A 23913-nucleotide genomic window follows, 5' to 3' on the forward strand; every position below is an offset into this window, starting at 1 on the left:
TCCCCCTCCCCAGTTTCTGCAGTCTTGCTATTCTTGCGTGTGGAGGCTGCCCTAGAGTATGTTTGGTAAACCAAGGGTCAAACCATGTAAAGAAAACTTACTTTCCCTCTCCTAGTGGCTATCAAATGCCAGTAGTTGCCCAGCAGGGTGTGGAGTTCCCTGCCCACCTTCCCACTCCACGCTGGGACTTAGCTGGGTCTGGGCTTGCTCACTGCCTGGTGTACGCTGTGAATTCCCACCCATGTGCAGCCAGGAGGCAGAAGTTCTGTATTGTTCTTGGTTGGATCCCTCGTTTGCTCAAGTGTCTGGTGTATAGAGGCTCAGATAATATTCATTTAAAGAATAAATGAGACATACGTGCATTAAATAATCCATCATTTACTGTGTGTGGCAAGTATCTATACCAGTTGAACCATCTCTGAGGCTGGCCTGGAGCTTATTGTGTAAACCAGGCAGGCGGAGAACTCACAGAGGTCGGCCTGATTCTGCCTCAGCGTACAACCAACCCCCACCTACCCCGTAACACTTTGTTCTTGTTCTGTTTGTTATTTTGTTTGTTTTGTATTTTTGTAACACATGTTCTTTTTTGAAAGACATGTCCACCAAGTCTTCAAAATACTGAAAACCGCTGGGGGAAAAAAGATGGACCTGTAGGGCCCCTCCGCTCTGCAAAGCGCGGTAAAAGCCCTTCCGTGGACAGTGGTCTTCATTTAGCGTCATCTGATCTTAATTATCAGCTAATTGGGTCTCAGCCTGGAGCTGTTATTCCCTCCAAACAAGGACGACATTTGGAAATCTGAAGGGGTGTTTTTTGGCGTCCCAGTGATGAAGGGGGTGGCTGCTGACACGTGATGCTTAGGAATCGAGGGATGTTATATGACCTGGCCTCCAGTACCAGCCAAAGACACGCTAATGAGGCTCCGGGAGAAACACCACCTGGGTGGCCAACTCCCGAGGGTTCTAATTGTGTCTCGCGGACTCCGCCCCCGTTCTGGCACAGACGGTGTATTTCAGACAGGTCAGCCGAGGGTAATGGAGGGATCAAGCAACAAGGGCATGGGTGGGAGGTGACAGAAAGGGCTGCTGATAGGGACCGGCTTCCTTGGACTTGAAATAAACCCAGTCCCGGGCATTTTCGGATGCTCCCAGCGCCTTTAAAGGAGAAGCCATGCCACTCTAGGCTGTACTGAAAGCTGACGGTTGAAAGGAAAGATCCATGAGCCCTGCCAGGAATATCCCAAGGTGGATCCCAGGTCAGAGGCCCAGGCCTGACAACTCCTCCACGCCTCTAAGAAAAAGTACAGCAAATTCCGTTCCTCACGCTCCCCAAGGGGTGAAGGTGGACCGGCCCAGGCCGGATCTGCGCCCCCGGGCTCCGCCGTGTTGGAAGCCGCCCACGTGGGAAGGCCCAGCTGCATTTCCGCCCTGCTCTGCGCTCGCACCTCCCAACCCCTGCCCGCACTACTGCCCCACAGCCACGAGGTGGCGCCTGTGCTCTAGTGGGCGCCTGTCTGGAGCCGGCGAGGGAGACAGATGGAACCAGAGTCGTAGGGTTCCGGGGACTGGAGGACAGCGCCGGCAGCCAAGGTAGGATTCCTCGGGCGTGTCCCTAGAATGTCTGAGGCTGGGGTGGGCTGGCGGCCGCGAAGCTCCGTTTGCGGTCTGCATTGATGACCAGCGAGGACAGAGCGGCCACATGTGCTGTTGCCTCAAGAGGACCTGAAGCCCCGCAGTCCCAGAGCTGGGCCTAAACTGAACAGAGCCCCAGGTCTCTGGCTAGCACCCAGACATCCTTCACGAGCCTGGGCCTCTGGAAAGCAAGCCCAGCCTCCGCACAGTAAGTTCCCAATCCGGAAAAGAGGTACTGCTGTCCCAAGGTGCCTCCAGACGGAGCTGAGGGGTGAGCAGAGTACCAGGCACTTCTCAAACTTGGGCATGCATTGGCTGTTGGTAAAACGAGCTGCTGTCTGGGTTCCATACCCCACCCCTACCCCGAACCCCAGATGTAATTGGTTTGACTTGGACGTGGGGAGCTGAATGTTAAGAACTTCCCCGGGGATCCCAGCTTGCAGCCAGATTTGTAGGCCCTTTGACCGAGAGAGTTCGAGAAGAACCGAGGGTGTCTATTACAAGCCCGGAAGGCTTCTCCCCTTCCCTCTCCTCCCTCTCGCCCTTTCAGCCAGCAATTACCTCTGCCTTTGGGCTGTCAAACTCAGTGTGACAAGCCAACACCCCACCCCGAAGGGTGGAACTCAGAAGTGCCAGAGAAAAGAAAGCCAGTCGTGTACATTGTGAAAGGGCTCCCCACGTTGGTAGGAGAGAGGGGTTCTCCCCCACCCTAGTCCTAGATAAGTACAGGAGCTGAACCAGACTGCCCTCATTATTCTGAGAAATGGAGCCAAGTCAGCCCGGAAGAATCTTTCCTTCTAGTAAAAATGGCCTCGTGTACCTTATGTAACAGCCAAGTGTTACCAGCAAGAGTCTGGACTCTCCAGCCTTCCCTCATTTATGACCTTAGATAACTCACTGAGCCACCCTCAGTTTACCCATCTGTAAAATGGGTACACTCTTATAGTTGTGGTGGGAGCCATTAAGACTGAAAGCCCATGTTTACTGAGGATTCCATGCTAGGCGCTGAATCTCTGCACTGTCATCCTGAACCCTCACCATAACCCACAGGGTAGCAGATACTGTACCCCCATCCGATAGCTGAAGAACTACCACAGACACCCCACTTTGGTGTCCAAAAAGCTGGTTTTCAGAGAGACCAAAGGACTTGTTGAAGGCCGTATTGTGATCAGAGGCAGATTCGGGGCTAGGAATGTAGTGTCGCTGCTGGAGGGCTTGCCAAGCATACACAAGGCACACACACAGACACGAGGCACACACGCAGACTCGAGGCACACACGCAGACACGAGGCGCACACGCAGACACGAGGCGCACACGCAGACACGAGGCGCACACACAGACACGAGGCGCACACGCAGACTCGAGGCGCACACGCAGACTCGAGGCACACACAAAAACCCCCAAGAAGCAGATCCCATATTTGTGCCCTGGGCAGCCTGACTCTAGCCCGTGTATAAAAGGAAATCAGATGATGAGGAACACGGGGACAAAACATCTAGACCAGGGTGGACCATGCTCTGTCTCCATATCCTTATTCATTCCCATGGACACAGGTAAAGCCCTTCTGTGGGAGTTCCTCAATCCCTCAGCGGAAGTATAAACATTATCCAGTACTTACGGCGTGCCAGGCAGGTTTCCTGACACTAGCAGTAAAATGTGGGTAAGATGGGGTAAGCCAGCCCTCAGTGAACTCACACCCAACAACGAGAAAAGCTCGAAGCACAGAGCATCAAAAATGTTGTCACCCAACACTCCTGCCCTGAGCTGAGGTCCAGCAAGGTTTGTCCTCTCCTCTCAGCTCTTGATCTGCCAACAGTCGCTGGCTTAGGATGGCTCAAGTTCCAGTTTTCTGGCTTTACTGTGGATATACAAGAGCTGCGTGTGCTTTGTGCAATTTGTGCAGAGTGAACTTTACTTCGGCTTCAGTCTTCGTCTTTCCTTGGACCAGCAGTTGGCAGAAGGTTCAGTTCTTGTTGGTTGGGGCAGCAGCAAGGAGCTGCACCTGTCAGGCAGCCCTGTGATCAGAAGGGGAAACCCCTACAGGCTCCAGGGGGCCCTGTTGCTGAGCTAGCTTGTTCAACAGGCCTGTGCACGCCACGCACCTCCGACCTACAATGTTCTCGGCTTCTGGTTGGTTTGTGGATCCTGAGGTCCGTCACGAGTCGAGGTTATTTCTGTAAACTAGTATGTGTCCTCTGGTCCGTTGGGTACCACAATTTCTTGTGTACGTGTTTGTACTTTTTCTTGGTGACGTGGCTGATTGTAGAGGTCCCGGATCCTAGTGCCAGAGCGCCGACTGATGTCCCAAAGCCCAAGAAGTCAGTTATGTGTTTCCTGAGAGAATTTGTGTTGGGAAATCTTCCTTCAGACAAGGGTTGCAGGCAGGGCTGTTGGCAGAGGGCAGTGCTAAGAAAATAGCATATATCAAGTATAATCTCTTCAGAGCTGGGGAAGTAAGCTAGCAGGTCCAAGGCCCTGGGTTCCATCTGCAGCACCACACATATGCATATCTCCAAACATTAGCATAAAGCCAGGTTGTGTCTTGAACTCAGGTGGGAATAGAGTGAGAGGTGAGGTGCCCTAGATAGGACGCACAGATGTGCTAATGTCTGCCAGTGACCAAGACGGGGTAAGGTTAGAGACTTCTGCTGACCCAGGGGGCAGGGAGTGTGGTGGTCAGGAGCAGACCTACACTGAGACAGAAATGTACTGAAGGGAGTCCGGGCCAGGTGGCGTCGTGCTTGGTGGCCAGATCTTATTTCATCCGATTAGTTCAATAATCCTGGAAGCCTGGGCAACACCATTTCCACCTTCGACGGATGGCAGAATCAATGCCCTGTGCCATTAAGAGAGTTACTCGCCGAGTGTGACGGCGCACACCTTTAATCCCGGCACCCAGGAAGCAGAAGCGGGTGCATCTCTCTGAGTTTGAGACCACCCTGGTCTATGTTCTGCCTGCTTCATGAGCCCCAGAGAGACCCCAAGAAGTCCGAGTTCGTATGCAAAAACAAAGAACCTTTTTTGCAAACTCAAGCTTGGGCTCTCGTTCTGACATGACAATTGGATCCCGAGCTCAGCTATGGCAGGGTTTTTAGGGAGTAAAGGATGGGGGGGGGGGGCGTTCCAGATTCAGATGGGGGTTGAACTCCTGATGGACCAGCAATAATGTAACAGAAGTCTGGTCAAACGGGGATTGGTACTAGCGTTGCTGTAAGGAAATTGGCAACCTATATACAAGTCAGATAAACTTATCCTAATGTTCTGGAGCATCTAATACTCATTTGTCTCAATGCTGATTGGTTCCCCTGCAGGGTACAGTCAGTGGCTTTTACTGGTTATTGTAATGAAGAGGCCCAGTATTGTTAGTCTGCATCCTGTCATTGCTACACTGATGTTCAGTCTATGTACCGAATTCCAGGACAGCCAGAACTACATAGAGAGCCTCTAATTTAAAAAATAAATAAATAAATAAATACGTAGATAAATAATAGAAGTACTCAAAAATCGCGTAGCTGGGATGCCTGGAGTTGGGCTTTATGACTGTAATCCTTAGTCTTGGGAGGCAAAGGCAGAAAGATCTTAAAGGGTAGTCTGAACTACTTAGGGAGTTCCAGGCAAGCCTGGACTATAGAGTGAGACCTTGTCATCTTTAAAACGTTAATCTGCAGGTGAATAACAACATAGCCCCGCCCCCTCACACACACAAGTGTCTCCCCCCCAGTCACACACCAGCACACACCCACCCTGCAGCCTGCCTTATACAGTGTTCAGCAGACTGCGGTTCAGACCTCAGGGTATCGTTGGAGATTTGGTTTGATTAGGGGAGGCACCGACGACTGAGCGGTGGCAGAACCGCCAAGCATGAATGAGACCAGCCAGACAACAGCAGGAAACTCATGTATTTTTTTAAATTAAAGTATTCCTGGTATAAAGACATCAGCGCCTCCTTGCAAGGCTCTGGGGTGAGTGCCTTGGGCACAGAGCACCTCAGACACGGGCTCCCAGATGTACTGGCAGGGATGGAGAAGCTCTGACTCAAGTGTCCCTGAATTGACTGGGCTTGGCATTCAGAACCCGATCCATTGAGTAGCCAGGCCTGAGCCTGCCTCTTGTCCCTGCCTATGAACCAGGGCTCTGTCCACCTTTTCTGTGAAATTCTTGATCTTGGCTAACCATGTGACTATAGTTGTAGTCATCCAACTATAGTGCCCCTGTAGAGTGAGCACAGCCTCAGAGGAGGGCTGAAGAAAGGAATCTAGCTGTTTTCCAGGAAAGCTTTATGGTCACTGAACTTGGGGGGTCAGGGGGGCTGTATAATTGAAAAGATGGCTTTAAAAAATTTGGGAGTCTGGGTACGGTGGCTCATACCTACAATCTTTGCACCCAGGAGGCCAAAGCTAGAGGATCCTACAAGTCCAAAGCCAGCCTAGGCTTGAACTCAAAACCAAACAAATTTAAAAACATTTTTTTTTTTGTAGCATTAAGAACAAATTCAGGCCAGGTGGTGGTGGCGCACACCTTTAATCCCAGCACTCAAGAGGCGGAGGCAGGTAGATCTCTTGAGTTTGAGGGGCCTGATCTACAGAGTGAGTTCAAAGACAGCCAAGGCTGTTGTACAGAGAAAGCTTTTCTCAAAAATAAATAAATAAATAAAATAATAATAATTAAAAAAAACTAAAACAACAACAACAGAAAAACCAAACCAAGAGTAAATTCTGGGCCTTTCCTGTGCTAAATGAGCCCTCTACCACCGAGCTACTAAGGTCACCAAATTTAGTTCCTCAAGCACCCCCTACCCCCACCCAATCATCCATAGTGTATCCCTGTGTTATGCAAGCTGACCCAAATTCCTGGGGTCAGGTGGTCTTCCTGTCTTTGCTTCCTAAGTAGTAAGAACCCTAATTATGCACCACCCACCTGTTTGGCTTCTTGGAGACTTTTTGTTTTTTGTTTTGTTTTCTTGGTTTTTCAAGACTGAGTATCTTTGGAGCCTGTCCTGGAACTCCTCTGCAGACCAGGCTGGCCTGAACTCACAGAGCTTCGCCTGCCTCTGCCTCCAGAGTTCTGGGATTAAGGGCGTGCACCACCACCACCTAGCTTTTTTTTTTTTTGTGGGTTTTTTTTTTAAATGTATCTTAAAGTTTTATCTTTTTAATTTTTTTAACTTTAAGGTAGAAATCCTTAGCTCACATTCTACACAAGGATGGGCAGTGTCCAGATATGAGCTAGGGTTCTTTTGTAGGCTGTTGATCCAGAATTTTAGGGCCTGAAGGTCAGAGGGAAGTGGCTTACGAAGAGGCAAGGTAGCCTAGGGTGTTTCCCCTGGAGTCTGCCGTTGACCCTGGGTTGCTGAGAAGTCATCCTCTCAGACACATCTGGCCGAGCAGCTGTTAGGCATACTCTGTGGCCCGAAAATGGCCTACAGCAGAAGGAAGTGGGAGGCACCAGAGCCTCTGGGTGCTCTGGGAAGAAGGGACAAGGCAGTCACAGCATCTGCTTACACGGGGTGTCTGACCTTGCCCTCTGGGGGCGCCTCTCATTGGCTGGTTTCTTGTAAGATGATTTGGGTGGCCCCGGAGATGGTGATCGGGACAGGCAGGGCTTTTCCAATCTGTGGTCTCCCTCCTGCCTGCCTAACTTGCAACCCTCAGGCCGCCACTCTTAGAGGAACAGGTGCCCCGCCACACAGGCGTTTCACTTCCTTGACTCGCCAGATATTTCTTTCTGACTGCAGCCGATTAGTAGAAGGCTCCGGGAAGTGCTAAAATGTTCCAGGGCCTCAAGCATGTGAATCAAGAGCTTGCGCTCTCAGCCCTCTCTGACACTTGGCTTCTCCCCGTTTTAATTGGACAATATTCTTCCAGGGGAGTATTTAACAGGCCGGAGTAAGTGTGATTATTTAATAACATTGCTAAAGTCATTACATTTTTGCACAATCCCCATCACCTAAGAGAAACAAACCAAAAGTAACCAGGATGGTATCCTCCTCTTCCAACCCAGGATGCAGGGACTCAGACAAGAGGATCCCATGCAGGCAGCCAGGACAGTAACAGTAACAACTGGACCCCCGGGGAGGACAACTTAGAAACATTGTATCATGTTTGTCTTTATACTTGCTATCCACACAGGCCAAGCCTTACTGGATTTGTAAGTGTAGAAATAATACAAAGTATCCTTTGAAATAAATTACTCTGGGTGAACTCTGGCATGAAGTCTGGAGTGAGACGCTCTGAATTACATAAGAGTCCAGCAGAGGCAAATGTACTGGCCATGGCACACACCTTTAGTTCTGGGGCGCAGGAGACAAAGGCAGGGATTGAGGCCAACCTAGTTTGCATAGCCGGTTTCTGGCCAGTTTCTGGCCAGCCACTGCTACCTAGTGAGACCCAGTCTCAAAAGAAAACAAAAAAGCAGGGCAGGCCTAGTGGTCTTGCATAATCCCCAGTATTCTGGAGACAGAGACCTTGTGACCAGGACAAACTGCTAGCTGGAATCAGCCAACTCCTGTTTCAGCAAGAGATTTCACCTCTAAATATAACTGGGAGTGAGCCAGAAAGTCACTTGAGGTCAGCTTGGGCATGCACATGAAGGGGCTTCTGCACACAGGTGTGCATCCATACGTGAACCTACAAAATACAGGTACACATGAAAAATCCAATTAATGTGGGGTGTGATGTGCACACCTTTAGAGAGAGGGGGGGAGACCCAATTAACAAATTAATTAACTGGAATAGGGTAATGGTAGCTATGCCTGTAATCCTCATCCTAGGGAGGCAGGAACAGAAGGACTGAAGAGATGGCTCAGCAATTTAGAACACTGCCTGCTCTTCCAGGGAACTCAGGGTCGATTCCCAGCACCCATAGACAGCTCACTACCATCTGTAACTCCAACCCCAGAGCACCCAAGGGCACCAGACCTATACAGGGTAGGTAGACACACATGTAGACAAAATACCAAAACAATAAAAGTAAATAAACTTTTAAATTAGCAGCAGAGTGGTGGTGGAGCATGCTTTTGCTCTGGAGGCAGAGACCTGCAGATCTCTGAGCCTGATCTAAGAGCAAGTTGCTAGACAGTCAGGGCTCCACAGTGAAACCCTGTCTCAAACCCCCCTCCCCCCCAAAAAAATTTAGAAAGAGCAACAAGAACATAAACTAAATTAACTGATAGAAATCGTGTGTCACTTAAAGAAAAGTGTTAACCACTAAGATAGGTGACGTAGCGTCAGCAGTTGAAGAGCCCTGGCTGCTCTTCCTGAGGACTCGAGTTCGGTTCCCAGCACCTACATAACTCCCTGTAACTCTGGTTCCAGGGGATCTGATGCCCTCTTCTAACATCTGTAAGTACCAAGCTAGCACATGGTACATGTACATACATGCAAGCAAAAATGTTCATATGCATAAAATAAATAATTAATTTTTTTTTTAAAAAAAAGATAGATGGTATAAGAATTTGCCAGGTGCTGGCAGTGGCGGTGATGCCTTTTGTACTTGGGAGGCAGAAGCAGACAGATCTCTGTGAGTTTGAGGCTCGCCTGGTCTACAAATTGCGTTCCAAGACAGCCGGGGTTATTATACAGAAAAACTTGAAAAACCCAAATAATAGTAGTAGTAATAATAATAATGATAATAATAAGCTAATAAAGATGCTGTCTATGGAGTACTTGCCCTGTGTTCAGTGCTGTTTAAAAATATAAAACAGTTCATTTTATTTATTTGTGTAAGGTGCTGGGGATGGAACCCGGGGCTTTATGCAGCATAAGAAGCAAGTACTCGCCCACAAGCCACATTCCATCCCCAGACCTTGTCAGTGTTCTTCCTCCTCCTCTTCTTCATCATCATCATTTTCTGTTTTGAGGCAAAGTTTCACTCTGTAGACCAGGCTGGCCTCAAAGGCACAAATATCTCCCTGCCTCTGCCTCCTGAAGACTGGGATTAAAGACATCTGCCACCACACCAAACCAGTCCTGTTTGTTTGTTTGAGACAAGGTCCCACTGTGTAAGCCCTGACTGACCTCAGACTGAGTCCTCTTGCTTCATTCTTCCAAGTGCTGGGATTACAGGCCTGTGTCACCTCAGCTGGCTATTTAAATTGTCACATAGTAATTGAGTGTGTTTATGGGGTGTGGTATACTACTTCAATACTCTTTTATAGTATATGGTGTTTAAATTAGATTTTGCTGTAAGTACTTACCATTTCTTTGTGATTGACACTGTAAGTTCGAGGTCAGTTTGGGTTACACCGTGAGACTCTGAAAAATAGCTTGAGAGATGGTCCAGTGATTAAACGCGCTTGCCATCCTTCCAGATCACCAGGGCTGTATCCCCAGCACCCAAGCCGTGGGGCTTCTCACAGCTGCCTCTAATTCTACCTCCAAGGGGATCAGATGCTTCCTGCCCTCAACAGGCCCTTGAACTCACATGCACATACCAGCAATTAAGCTAATAAAAATAAATTTGAAACAAGCAAGCACACAAAATGTGTGTCTCCTGTGCAACCCTGTTCCTGTACCCACCCAACCTCTCTGTGCCTTTGTCTACCTGCCACCGGTCTCTGGTGACTGCTGTGTTCTTCTCTACTTCTGTAAGACTTAACATTTTAGGGGCTTTCTTTCTTTTCCTTTTTTAGCTTCCGTATACGAGTGGGAACATGTAATATTTGTCTCTCAGTATCTGACTCATTTCACTTAACATATCCTCCAGGCTCATCCACATGGCCATAAATAGTAAATTAATTAATTTCAACAGTGTCTCCTGTAGCCCAGACAGGCCTTGACTTTATTTTAGCCCAGGTTCTCTCAAGAACAGGAATTACAGATATAACCAACCACACCCAGCAAAAGGCAAGGTTTTGTTCTTTCATGTGTGTGTGTGTGTGTGTGTGTGTGGCTGGGTAATATTCTGTTGAGTATACATATCACATTTTCTCTCGTTTTTATTTACGTGTGTGTGTGCGCGTGCATGGCACATATTATTCATGTGCTTATTCACTGGTGAAAACCTGGCTGATTCCTTCTTGTTGCTGTCATGACTAATGCTGTGATAAACATGAGAGCGGAGATGTCTCTTTGACATCCACTTTCCACGTGGTTGGAATCGCCGGACCATTTGGTAAGTCTATGTCTAGCCTCCATACTGTTTTCCATAGTGAATGTGCTAATTTACATTCCCACCAGCAGTCAAAGAGGTCCCCTTTCGCTGTGTTCCTTCTGGCGACTCTTCTAAACACTTTGTGTGTATACTTCATCCTTACTTCAGCCGTCTAGATTAAAGACTATTCAAATTAGATACTGTCGTTAGCTCCATTTCATTCCTGAGAAAACCAGTTGAAGGAGTTAAAGAAATTCACATGGAGCCAGTGCGGTAGCGCATGTCTTTAATCTCAGCACTTGGGAGGCAGAAACTGGCAGATCTCTGTGAGTTCAGGGCCAGCCTGTTCTACAAAGTGAGTTCTGGGACAGCTAAGGTTATTACACAAAGAAACCCTGTCTGGGAAAAAAACAAAGAAACCAAAAGTTTGTTTGGAGTTAGAGCCGGTGAGGGATAGCCTGGGGGTGAGCTCAGGTGGTCTAACTCCAGAAGTGAAGGTTAACACCGCCCTAACCAAGCTGCCTCCCCTGTCACCACCGCCCTCGTGCTGGGGATGAAATAAAGGATTTCTTGCAGGGTGGGCCACTGGATTCTTATTAATCTACGCCAGCTGGGGCTTTAAACATTTCCCAAGGTAGGGTCTTCAAGGCAGGCCTGGAATTTGGAATCCTCCTGACTCAGCTCAAGGCCTCTGAAATGCTCGCCCATGTTCCGCTCCTGAGCCAGTCGCCAGCCTTAATCCCAGTGCTGCCCTGCTCTTCACGGGAACTGACAAAACAAAAGAATGGGGAAAATAATACTTGAATAACTGAAGTAAAATGTAATTTTAAAAAAGGTTCTTTGGCTGGGCAGTGGTGGCGCACGTCTTTAATCCCAGCAGTTGGAGGCAGAGGCAGGCGGAAGGCAGAGCTCTGAATTCCAGGCCAGCCTGGTCTACAAAGTGAGTTCCAGGACAGCCAGGGCTATTATATAGAGAAACCCTGTCACAAAAAAAGAAAGAAAGAGAGAGAGAGAGAAAGAGAAGGAAGGAAGTGGGGAAGGAAGGAAGGAGAAAGGAAAGGAAAGGAGAGGAGAGGGGAGGGGGAGGGGAGGGGAGGGGAGGGGAGAGGAGAGGAGAGGAGAGGAGAGGAGAGGAGAGGAGAGGAGAGGAGAGGAGAGGAAAGGAGAGGAGTTACAAAGGTTCCTCCTTTCGCTCCCTTCTTGCCCTCTGGGAGCCTGGCCACAGGGGAGGCCTTCTCACCTCTACCTTCCCCTTTACCTCCTCTCCTCTCTTACAACTGAAGAAGAAAAACGTTGCTCCTTTAAAAAAATTGTTAAATTATATTTTGGTTTTGAAACAGTTCATCATTATGTAACCCTGGCTGGCCTGGAACTCAACTATGTAGGCAAGGGTGGCCCGAAACTGGCTACGTAGACCAAGCTGGCCTCAAACTCACAGAGATCTGTTTATCTCTGACTCCCAAGTGCTGGGATTAAAAGATTGCACCACCATATCTGACTATAAAATTTCTCTCTCTCTCTCTCTCTTCTCTCTCTCCCTCTCCCTCTCTCCCTCCCTCCCTCCTTTTCTTTTCTTTTCTTTTCTCTTCTCTTCTTTTCTTTTCTTTTCTTTTCTGAGAAAGGGTTTCTTTGTGTAGCCTTGGCTGTTCTGGAACTAGTTTTGGAATTTGCTTTGTAGACCAGGCTAATCTCAAACTCACAGAGATCCATCTGCCTCTGCCTCCTGGCTTGGATTAAAGGTATACATCACCACTGCGGCTTTATATATATAATATATATATAATATATATATATACAAAGATTTATTGATTTTTAAAAATATATGTAGTATGTTGTTTACATGTTTGCCTCTTGGCCAGAAGAGGGCACCAGATCTCATTGTGGATGGTTGTGAGCCACCATGTGGTTGCTGGGAATTGAACTCAAGACCTCTGGTGCTCTTAACCACTCACGGAGCCATCTCTCCAGCCCCTTATTTTAATTTTTTAATCATCATTGTGCATGTGTGGTGGTGGTGGTGGTGGTGGTGGCAGGGTCCAGTGGTGGCCAGAGGACTATGGCTCTCCCCTTGCACCATGTAATCAGGTTGTCGGGTTTGCATGGTGGGCTCTAAGGCACAATGCTGAGTCATGGTGCTGCCCCTTTTCTTCTCAGGACGCAGTCCAGACCGGCTTTGAACCTGAGGTAACAGTCCGGCCCCTGCCACCCTGGCACTAGGATTGCATGTGTGTGCCACCAGGCGGGCCAGGCGCCTAGTTTATTCTCCGTCCTTCTGTATCTGCTACCTCTTGGCTGTTGTGCTTTCTCCTGGCACTTCTCTGATTTCCGTCACACCAGTCCTGATTTCCACTTGGGGACAGAACACCCGGTTCTCCTGGATCTTTGCTGCTGTGTTTGTTCTGTTCTTCATCATTGGCATTTTCCCCCAAGCACAGGGCCTCCTTCTTCCTTATTTTCTCCTAAACTTACAGCGTTAGTTTTGTTATTGATTTGTTCTTTCTTTCAGCTGTCCAACAACTCCTCCTGGGCTGGGTGATGTTTTGAAGGTTCGCTGCTAAGTCAAGTCAAAAGGGAAGCAAGACCGGGGAGGTCTCTGTGGTAGAACACCTGCCGGTCATGGGCAAGGCCCTGGTTTCAGTCCCCAGCATACTAGTCACCTTTAGAAAGGAGAGGGAGCCTTGTTTACTTCTGAGGGAGAAACCCCTCCTGGTCCACCTCACAGAGGGCTAGAGGTTGGTAATCAGAAACTTTGCAAGCCAGGAGTGGAGGATCTCTAGTGTAGTCAGAGATAATCAGACCAGCGGCTGGAGAAGAAGTCAGACCAGGAACATTAAATCACAATGGGAGAGGGAACTGCAAAACAGCCTGACCCCCTTCTGTGAACCTGGCAGCACATTCCTTCCCCAGTGGGGAAGCCGGATGACTGGGCGCGCTCTAGTTAGAAGATTGGTATTCATGGAATCAAACCAAGGTGAGCGAGATAAACGATTTCATAGCCAGGAGAGCCCCACATGCTTGTGTCCTCTAAGGGGAGCTCCCCTGGTGTAGCTCCCCATCCCTTTGCCTGTGGCAGATATGATTGGTCAATTTAAGACCGATTTCCTTCCTGTTACTCTGAGTACCAGCCTGAAAAGCCTTAACAAAAGAGTTTTCTAAAGGGGCTAGTGAGTCACGTCTCTGCAGTGCAAGGACAGAGACCAGAGTTCGGATACCCACACCCACATAAAAAGCCAGACATTTCTCTCTCTCTCTCTTTCTCTCTCTCTCTCTCTCTCTCTCTCTCTCTCTCCCTCCCTCCCTCCCTCCCTCTCTCTCTCTCTCTCTCTCTCTCTCTCTCTCTCTCTCTCTCTCTCTGTGTGTGTGTGTGTGTGTGTGTGTGTGTCACTCCTGCCCTGCTGGTGTACGGAAATGGGCAGATCTCTGCAGCTTGCTTCAAGCTCCACATTCTTTGAGGACACTGTCTCAGTAAATAAAGCGGGAAGGTCTGAACCAGCTCGGCAGGTAAAGGCACCCGGCCAGGACAAGCCTGATGACCTAAATTCAGGCCTGGGAATCCAAGTAATGCATGGAAGGAGAGAACTGACTCCCCAAGTTGCCCTCTAATTTTTAAGATTAAAAAATAAGGTGAAGAACAATGGAGGAAGAAGTCAACCAAGGAGGACGTCTGGTCTCCAGGCATATGCATAGACAGGCTTTCATGTACATATATGTACACACATATGAGTATTTGCATTCAACACACAGGGTAAAAAAATAAGGGGGTGGCAGTAAGGAGAAAGAGAGACTTCCTGGAAGCTCTGGCCAGACCTCAGAGTTGCCTGTGCTGCTTAACGAAGTTTCCAGAGCTGCCATTAGCCTGGACAGCATGAGACAACCCAGGCTCTCGGAGAGCAGTCCCTTGGCGCTGCCTCTGAGCGTCTACCATGTTATTTCTGTCTGCCTGTGATTTCCACAGCTTTCATTAATGCAGCCTGCCTGCTTGCTTTCTCTTCTCTCATTGTTAAGCCTTGATTTGATTTCCAGGCCTTGCTTGGCCAGCTTTGTCCTGAGACACATCCTGTCCCGTCCTTAAGGACTTTGGCAGATCAGTAACCATGAATGTTGTATGTGTGGCTTCACTGGAAAATTACACATTTTAACCAAATGTATAACCCTGAGCAGCAACTTCGTAGAGTCAGGAAGTACTTTGCTGGCTGAGGATGGGGCTCCACTGTTACGGTGCCTGTCTCGCATGCACAGAGCCCTGGGTTCTATCCCCAGGACTGCATAAAATCATGTCTGTTATTCTAGCTCTTGGGAGGTGAAGGTGGGAAGATCACAAGTTCAGGGTCATCCTTGACTATAGTGAGTTCAGACTAGCCTTGCCACAAAATCTCCCAAAAAAGAAGCAGCAACAGTTTAATGTGACATATGCTTTGTTCTACTATAGAAACGGCAGCATTAGCTGGGCGGTGGTGGCGCACGCCTTTAATCCCGGCACTTGGGAGGCAGAGGTGAGCGGATCTCTGTGAGTTCAAGGCCAGCCTGGTCTACTAGAGCTAGGTCCAGGACAGGCTCTAAAAGCTACAGAGAAACCTTGTCTTGAAAATCCAAAAAAAAAAAAAAAAAAGAAAGAAAGAAAGAAAGAAAGAAGAAAGGGCAGCATTGCAGAGGGTTTGGGAGGGGTTTTTTGTTATTTTCAATTTATTTGTGAGCAAGTAAGCTTCTCTCTCTCTCTCTCTCTCCCTTTCTCCCTCTCTCTCTCTGTGTGTGTGTGTGTAGGCATGTGCAGGCCACATGTGTGGGCGGTGGTCAGAGGCCTACTCTGCAGAGTTGGTTCTTCTCATCCACGTTGCTGAAACAGGGTCTCTCTGGTTTCTGTTGCAGTGCTATGCGCGCTAGGCTGCTTCTGGTCTTCATCTCCTGGCAGGACTAGGGTTCCAGACGTGAGCCACCCTTTGGTTCTGGTTCTGAGGTTCAATCTCAGATCTTGAGGCTTGCTCGGCCAGCGCTTCCCCCGAGTCATCTCACCGGTCCACACATGGAGTTTTAAACAGTTGATGGCTGCTCTCGTTCAGCTGTGACCTAGGAGTGGTGTACGAGGACCACTGGGGAGCACCGAGGCAGGCAGGAGAAATGGCACTTATTCAACTGACATACCGTAGAGTCTGGTTTTTTTATGTTTTTTTTTTTTTTTCCAGTGGTAAGGATGGAACCTTCAAGCCTAACACTTTCTTAGTTTGCTGCTTTTGAATATTGCTTTTGCCCTGCCAATGCTTAGCCACATGTGGTGGTCTTCTCTTCTATTCCCAGCCCTTGGGGTGCTGAGGCCTGAGGATCGTGAGTTTCAGGCCAGCCTCTTCAGGTATAGGGCAAGACCCTGTATCAAAATAAAAAGACACCAGAGAGACAGACATAACAGACAATTCAAATTCCTATTGTTTTGAAGCAAGAAAGCCCTCGGCCAACCTTTGGGGGTGCTCAGGGTTGGGGTGTAGCACCCTGGAAGAGCACTTGTCTAGCATGCTTGAAGCCCTGCTTCCATCACTAGAACAGAGTAATTAGCACATGCTGGCACAGCTTCTTGTTACTCACACAGAAAGCCTCTGACCGGCCCAAAAGGAAAAGAAAAAGCATGTGGAGCTCTGGGGCTTCCGAGCCTCCGTGAACCCTCTGAGAAGAAAGGTGGCCCGTCTAACAAGGGAAGCTTCCTTCTCACCCTGAGAAGGCTGCCAGTCCAGTGGAAGAGGCACGTACTGTTCCTGACGTCCGGGAGCCTGATTAGGGAGAGCACACAGTCTCCTAGCTGTGACTGTGGCCCTCTGCCAGTCAGCAGGCAAGGTGGGGAGGGCTTCGGTCCAGCTCCACCAGACCTGTGCGGGAACAGCTTCTGGGTTTGCGTTTCGTCTGTTTGTCTCAAGGATTGATTTTCATTTTTAATTCTGTGTAGGTGTGTGTCTGTGTCTGCCTGGGGTTGTGTGCATGTGAGTGTAGGTGTGTGTGCAAAAGAATCAGATCCCCCGAAGCTGGAGTCAGAGTAGTTATGAGCTTGCTGGTGTGGGTGCATGCTCAGAGCCACACTCTGGTCCCCTGGGAGAGCAGCAAGTGCTCTTAGCCCCTGAACCATCTCTTCGGTCCCAAATTTACTGGTTCTTAATAGAATACACACATGCATACATACACAAACACACACACACACACACACACACACTACTTACCCTTTTTGTGGGGACGGGGTCTTGTCCCTCTGACTGTTCTGGAATTCACTGTGTGGGCCAGACTCTCCTCAGATTCACAGAGCTCTGCCTGTCCCTGCTTCCTGAGGGCTGGGATTAATGGCATGTGCCACCATGCCTGGCTTTGTTACCTTTTTAAAGATTGATTAGTTGATTGTGTGTGCCTATGTGAGTTTATGTGCACTACATTTGTGCAAGAGCCCACAGAGGCCAAAAGGCATCTGATCCCTTGGAACCAGTTATAACCTACTATGTGGGTGCTGGGAAACAAGCCTGGGTCCTCTACAAGAGCAGTAAGAGCTCTTTTTGGGGGGAGGGGAGGGGGTTCAAGACAGGATTTCTCCGTGTAGCTTTGGCTGTCCTGGAACTCACTCTGTAGATCAGCTTGGCCTCAAACTCGCAGAGATCTACCTGTCTCCCAAGTGCTGGGATTAAAAGTGTGTGCCACCACCACCCGGCAACAATAAGAGCTCTTAACCACTGAGCCATCACTCCAGTCCCTAGAAGATACCTTTGTGGAGTTGATTCTCTCCTTCCTTCCACCATGTGGGTCCCAGATATGGAGCTCATTTTATTAGACTTGGCAGAAAACTCCTTTACTCACTGGCCCAGAATTTATGTGTTTTTTAAAATAGTTTAAAAGTACAGAATTGATGCATTAGCCCAGAGTTATCCTATAACCCCAGAGTTCCCGTATTTCAGTGTCTTACATTACTATGTTATAACAATGACATCCTGTATAATATATTTGTTATAAACCAGCATTCATATTTTTGTGGTGGTGGTGATGGTGCTAGGCTCCAATAAGCATCCTAGCTAGTCCCAAGCCCAAACACTGACTTATTTGTTGTGGTTCTGGAGACTGAACACAGGTCTCCGACATGTTAGGAAAGTACTCTACCATCGCTGCCCTTTGAAAGATTTCTTAAAACGAATTGATGTTGAAGCCCCTGTAAGGGCTAGTTCATTCCCCAGATCCACTCCTGCTGCCTGGCTGTGCTCTTGAGCAAGTTACTTAACCTCTTGAGGCTTGGTTTTCTCAGCTAAAGAACAGAACCAATACCACCACCTGCCCCTGAAGCCTCTTGAGTACCATGCACGTAGCATGGCCCATATAAGCATCACTTGTTGCCAGTGTTAGTCTGGCCTGCAGATTTTCCTTCTAAGGTGACAAGACTCTCGTGACAGTGAGTCACCACCTCTCTGGTCACCTCCTCTTCCTCCCCATCCTGCTTTCTCACCCACCTTCTGCCTCTCAGCTCATCACACTCCAACAGACAAATTGCCTTCTTGGTGTATATGTGGCATGTGGGTGCATGCATGTGTGTGTGTGTGTGTGCATATGTATGTGTGTGGTGTATGCATATAAGGCTAGAGGTAGACTTCAATATTTTGTCCAATCCTCAATTTTTTCATTTTCTTCTTTTGATTTATTGATTGTGTATGAGCATATGAGTATTTTGCCTGCAGGTATATATGTGTACCAGATTTCCCAGAGTTAGAGTTACATGTGGTTAGAGTCACGATGTGGTTGCTGGGACTTCAACCTGGGTTCTCTGCAAGAGCAACAAGCAGGGTTTTTAACTGCTGAGCAATCTTTGCAGTCTTCCAGCTTATTTTTGAGACAATGTCTCTTACTGGCTCTGGAGCTCACCAATTGGCTAGATTAGCTGGCCCATGAGCCCCAGGGATCTTTCTGTCTCCACCTCCCCAGAGCTGGCTATGCTTGGGTAAATGCCAACCCAGCTTTTTTTTTTTTTTCCCCCTTTGGTTTTTTCGAGACAGGGCTTTCCTGTGTAACAGTCCAACAGCCCTAGCTGTCCTGGAGCTAGCTCTTGTAAACCAGGCTGGCCTCAAACTCACAGGGATTCGCCTGCTTCTGCCTCCCGAGTGCTGGGATTAAAGGTGCACGCCACCAGGGCCCAGCTACCAGCCCAGCTTTTTACATAAGTCTTAGGGATTCAAACTCAGGTGGAGTCGCCCTGGGTACAGAGCAAGAAGTTAACTAAAGGAGCTATCTCCTCAGCTTCATTTGCCCATATTTTAATGAGGCTGGGTGTTTTGTGGTTGCTGTGTAGTTCTGCCCTGATTCTGGATTATCAGTTCCTTGTCAGTTAGCTGAACCCGCATCTTAGAGCCGCCTTTTAATTCTTCCTGTTATTTGAAATATACAAGTTATTTGTTGTGTTTGGTTATTTTTATTTGAGATTGTCTTATTCTGTAGCCATTGGTGGCCTGCCTGGAACTCACTATGTAGCCTAGGCTAGCAAACTTTCAGCTGTCTTCCTTCCTCAGCTTTCCAGGTGCTAAGATTACCCACCAAACTGACTCAGAAGTTTTTAGTTTTTATTTTTATTATGTGTTTGTTTATTTATTTATTAGGCAGGGTTTCTCTGTGTAGCCCTGGCTCTTCAGAAGCTCACTCTGGCCTTGTGTTCAGACTGGCCTTGAACTCAAAGACCTGCCTGCCTCTGCTGGGATTAAATGTGTGTGCCACCACACCTGGCTTCAATTTTCTGTGGGGTCGGGGGTGAAGCTTTAGTGCATCTCTTCTGTTCTTTTCCTGCTTGTACTTTCAGTGTTGTGTCTAAAATACCATCATCAATGTTATGCCATAAAGCCTCTCTTCATTCTCCTCCGAGGGTTTTAGTTTCCACTCTAAGATTCAGGCCTTCAGCATGTCTGAGCTTCTTTCTGTGTGTGACTGGCAGTCAGGGTCCAGAGTCAGTCTTTGGTGTGTGGATGTCTAGCTTCCCAGGTCACTTGGTAAGAGACTTTCCTTCCCTGGGAGCTCTGGTGTCCTGCTGAAATGGTTTAACTAAATATGCAAGGGTTGGTTTCTAGGTTGCTCTCCTTCTCTACTGGTCTACAATACTACCACATTCTCCTGAGTACTGTGACCCTACAATACTACCACATTCTCCTTAGTATTGTGACTCTACAGTATTACCACATTATCCTGAGTACTGTGACCCTACAATACTACCTCATTCTCCTGAGTACTGTGACTCTACAATACTACCACATTATCCTGAGTACTGTGACTCTACAATACTACCGCATTCTCCTGAGTACTGTGACTCTACAATACTGCCGCATTCTCCTGAGTACTGTGACTCTATAATACTACCGCATTCTCCTGAGTACTGTGACTCTACAATACTCCCACATTCTCCTGAGTACTGTGACTCTACAATACTACCGCATTCTCCTGAGTACTGTGACTCTACAATACTACCACATTCTCCTGAGTACTGTGACTCTACAATACTACCGCATTCTCCTGAGTACTGTGACTCTACAATACTACCGCATTCTCCTGAGTACTGTGACTCTACAGAGTACCTTTATTTTGAAGTCAGGATATGTATGAGCCTTACAACCCTTCCTTGATTATTTCAGTTACTAAGTCCTCTGAGAATCCTTATGAATTTTAGTATGAATATTTCTCTTTTTGCCAGACACTACTTGGGTTAGCACTCACTTATCCCAGTACTCTAGAGGCTAAGCCTGGAAGATTGGAGTTTGAGGCCAGTCTGGAAGCAAGATTCTGTCTCAAAATAAAAATTAAAAGGCCTGAATGTGTATAACTCAGCACTTCCTTAGCAGGTGCAAGGCCCTGGTTTGGATTGTTAGAACTGCATCAAAGCAAAACATTATGCTTGGCTGTTTGTTTGTTTGTTTGTTTGTTTTGGGTTTTTGGTTTTTCAAGATTTTTCTGTATAGCTTTGGGCTTTTGGAGCCTGTCCTGGAACTCACTCCGTAGACCAGATTAGCTTCGAACTCACAAAGATTCACCCGCCTCTGCCCCTGGAGTGCTGGGATTAAAGGTGTGTGCCACCATCGCCCGGCTATGCTTCTTATCTTTATGAGACTCAGTATTAAGTCCCCAATGTCTGGAACATGGGGGTCTTTCCATTTCTTCCTAATTTGTGGTGGGGTGGTACATATGTGTGATATACCCACTTTAGAGTTTGCGGCTGTATGTGTCCACATGCACACAGAGACTAAGAGAAGAGAGGGGGTCAGGTAACCTTCCTTTTGTGGGTGGCAGCAAATGCAGACGGAGCACCATGAAGGCTGCGACACATTTGAAAGAGTACAGGGTGGCGTGGGGTGCTGCCTTTCCACTCCAAAAGTGCCACCAACCACCACTGTACCAAATGTGTCTCTTTGCACTCAACCATGTGGTAGCCAAGTCCTGCTTCTGGTACTTCCTGTCACCCCTGAAGATGGTGTGCTGTGGACAGGTGTTTGCGAAGTTGCTGCTGCGTGCAGAGAAGTTCAGCACCTGGCTACGCTGTGACTCCCTCAGTGGCACACACAATTTGTACCATGAGTACCGGGACCTGACCATGACTGGCACCATCACACAAGGCTACCAAGACACGGGTGCCCGGCACTGTGCCCATGCACACTCCATCCAGATCGTGAAGGTGGAAGAGACTGAAGAGGGCAAGTGCTGCCTGCTTGGCCATCAAGCCGTTCCACGACCCCAAGATCAAGTTCCTGTTGCCTATGGCTGTTGCAACTCCAGCATAAGCCTTGCTTCCCTACCAAGAGGCTCAATAGTCTCTTCTAGACCCAGAGACAGCCCCCCAAGAGAGCCGAAGAAGAAAAGAAAAAGAGGAGGAAAAAAGGAAGAAGAGGAGGAAGTACAAGGGGAGGAAGAAGGAAAGAAGGAAGGAAGGAAGGAAGGAAGGAAGAAAGGACGGACGGACGGACGAACTGGCTTAAATGACTCTAATATGTGATACCCAGCTACTTAGGAGACTAGGACCTTTTGAAGCCTGAGTTCAGGACTAGCCTGCCTAAATAGTAAATCAGTTCTCATTCCTATTTATTCTCCCTCCTTCCCTCCGTCTCTCTCTACCTCTCTCCTTTCTCCCTCAGTGCTGGGTATGGAACCCTGGGCCTTAGGAATGCTGGGCAAATGTTGTTCCCCTACTTATACCTCTGACCCCCCCTGCCACTGTCTTCTCCTTTTAAAAACATGTATTCATTTTGGGGGGGTGGGGAGGTGGTATTGTGTAGGAGTGAATGGAGACCAGGGGTCAATCTGCAAAAGACTGTTTTCTCTTTCCATCACGTGGGTCTGGGGATTGAACCCAAGTCCTCAGGCTTGGCAGCGCCATCTCAGTTGCCCACTTTCTCTCTCAAAAAAAGACAAAAATCCAAGCTTGAGTCCCCTTATATCCCCCCCCCCCCCGCAGTCACCCCGGCCACCTACCCAGCTCAGATTACAAGAAACAGCGGGGAGTTTTCACTTTCTGGGATAGGAATGGATACCAAATATTGCCTCAGGTAGACCAGCAAAGGGATTACAGAGGCCCGTTACTGCTGTAGGCCGAAGACATCTTCCCAGCACAGGCTATTGACAGCAGTCAGAGCTGTAAATCCTTAAGAAGCCCCTTGAACCTAGCACAGTAGAGCCCTCCCACCCGCCATAGGAACAGCAGAGTGTAGAGGAAGGAGCAAACCTGGTCCCCTGGGCCACAGCTCTGTCTGAAGACTGCTGGGGACCGAGTTGAGGGGCAGAGTGCCGCCAGCCCCTGTACCCGGGAGGCATCCTCTGTCACCCTCCAGTCTGGGACTTGTGACAGCAGACACACTTTCAGTTCTTTTCCAAGCCCTGGGTTTATTTTGCTTCTTGTTTTCCAGGCCTGTGGGATACTTATATAGCGCCGAGGCACACAGCCTGTTCTGTGTCCCTCCTAATGACTGCAGAATTCATGAGCTCCGGAGTCTGAGACAGCGTCTGCCTCCTTTCCTACCTCTTCCTTCCAGGTAAGCCTGCTGTCTTATCCCCAGCTGGAAGCCCCCTCTGCCACAGGGCCAGCTCCCAGGCTGCTTGCTCCACCCCAGCTGCAGCTACAGCACGTCCCAACCAACTCCCATTCCCATTTCCATGGCAACCGAAACACATTTCCCATCCCTGCCTTTCTACTTCAGAAAGGAAAGCTATGACATGTCTCCTGTTCACGCTCCTGCTTGCTCTCTCTTTTTTATCTGTCTTTTTCTTTGGCTGGCCTAGCGCCCGCCATGCAGAGCAAGTTGGCCTCAGGTTGTGGCATCCCTCTTACCTGGTTTCCAGAGTGCCAAGATTGTTACAGACATGAGTCACCGTGACTGGCTTTTTACTTCCTTTATTGTCATTTTGAGACATCGTTATATAGCTCTGGCTGAACATGAATACACTCTGTAGACCAGGCAAGCCTCAAACTCAGAGATGCACCTGCCTCTGCCTCCTCAGGGCTGGGATTAAAGGCGTGCGCCACCATCACCTACGACTTCAAGCTTTGCTTTTGTTTCTTTTTGTGTTTTGAGTCAAGGTCTTCTTTTGTAAACCAGTCTGGACCCAAGGTTTAGAACTTTCTGGAGGACTTGGCCTGCTCTGTCTGATAAGTCAGCTCTGTGGATGGTCTGCAAGGAGGAGAGTTAGGGAACAAGGGAATAAATGAAGCAGGGTGCTGGCAGTTGGCTGGCCCAGAGAAAGGCAAGGCGCTGTTCACTGCCCACTTGTCCGGTGCATCCCTTTCATTTGGCTCTTGCTGACTTTTGTCCTTTATAACAAGTTGGCAAACACAAGTACAGTGTTTCCCTGTGTTCCAGAAGTGTGTTTAGCCAAACAGTCAACTTGAAGGATATTTGTCTAATTTTTTTTTGTTTGATTTCATTTGGTTTTTGGTTGTTGTTTTGTTTTGTTTTGTTTTTTCCCAGACAAGTGTTAGCTGACCCTAATAATCATGGCCAAATTAATTAAAGCAAATTTTTTTTTATTGTGTACATGTCTGTCTCTCCCCTTAAGATGGGTTCAAGAGGTCATTGATGGATTGCTCAGGGGTAGGGGGGGTCTCCAAATGGGGGATTTGGCAGGTAAATAGGCAGTCTTACAGAAGCAGAGCATGACAAGGTGACCATGGCAGGGTAGTCATAACAACAGGCAGTTATAATCAACTTTTGAAACAAAGGTAGGGT

General features: G+C 48.3%; 1 protein-coding gene and 1 pseudogene across 5 annotated transcripts in view; both read left to right on the forward strand.

Moving 5' to 3' along the window:
• Positions 1-1466: 1466 nt before the first annotated feature.
• Chd9 (chromodomain helicase DNA binding protein 9) overlaps positions 1467-23913 on the forward strand; it is a 213960-nt gene continuing 191513 nt past the window's right edge. For 4 of the 5 annotated variants that reach the window (XM_087900364.1, XM_087900367.1, XM_087900368.1 and 1 more), the window contains exons 1-2: positions 1467-1587; positions 22597-22722. The gene's annotated coding sequence lies outside the window, so the exon portion shown is untranslated. Of the gene's footprint in view, positions 1588-1647; positions 1838-22596; positions 22723-23913 lie in introns of those variants that run through there. The other variant, XM_087900365.1, reaches the window with a different exon arrangement.
• On the forward strand, positions 21009-21517 carry LOC148118459 (large ribosomal subunit protein eL20 pseudogene; annotated as a pseudogene).

Source organism: Myodes glareolus, chromosome 22 (genome assembly GCF_982192425.1).
Source record: "Myodes glareolus chromosome 22, mMyoGla1.1, whole genome shotgun sequence".
In the NCBI taxonomy this organism is placed as follows: domain Eukaryota; kingdom Metazoa; phylum Chordata; class Mammalia; order Rodentia; family Cricetidae; genus Myodes; species Myodes glareolus.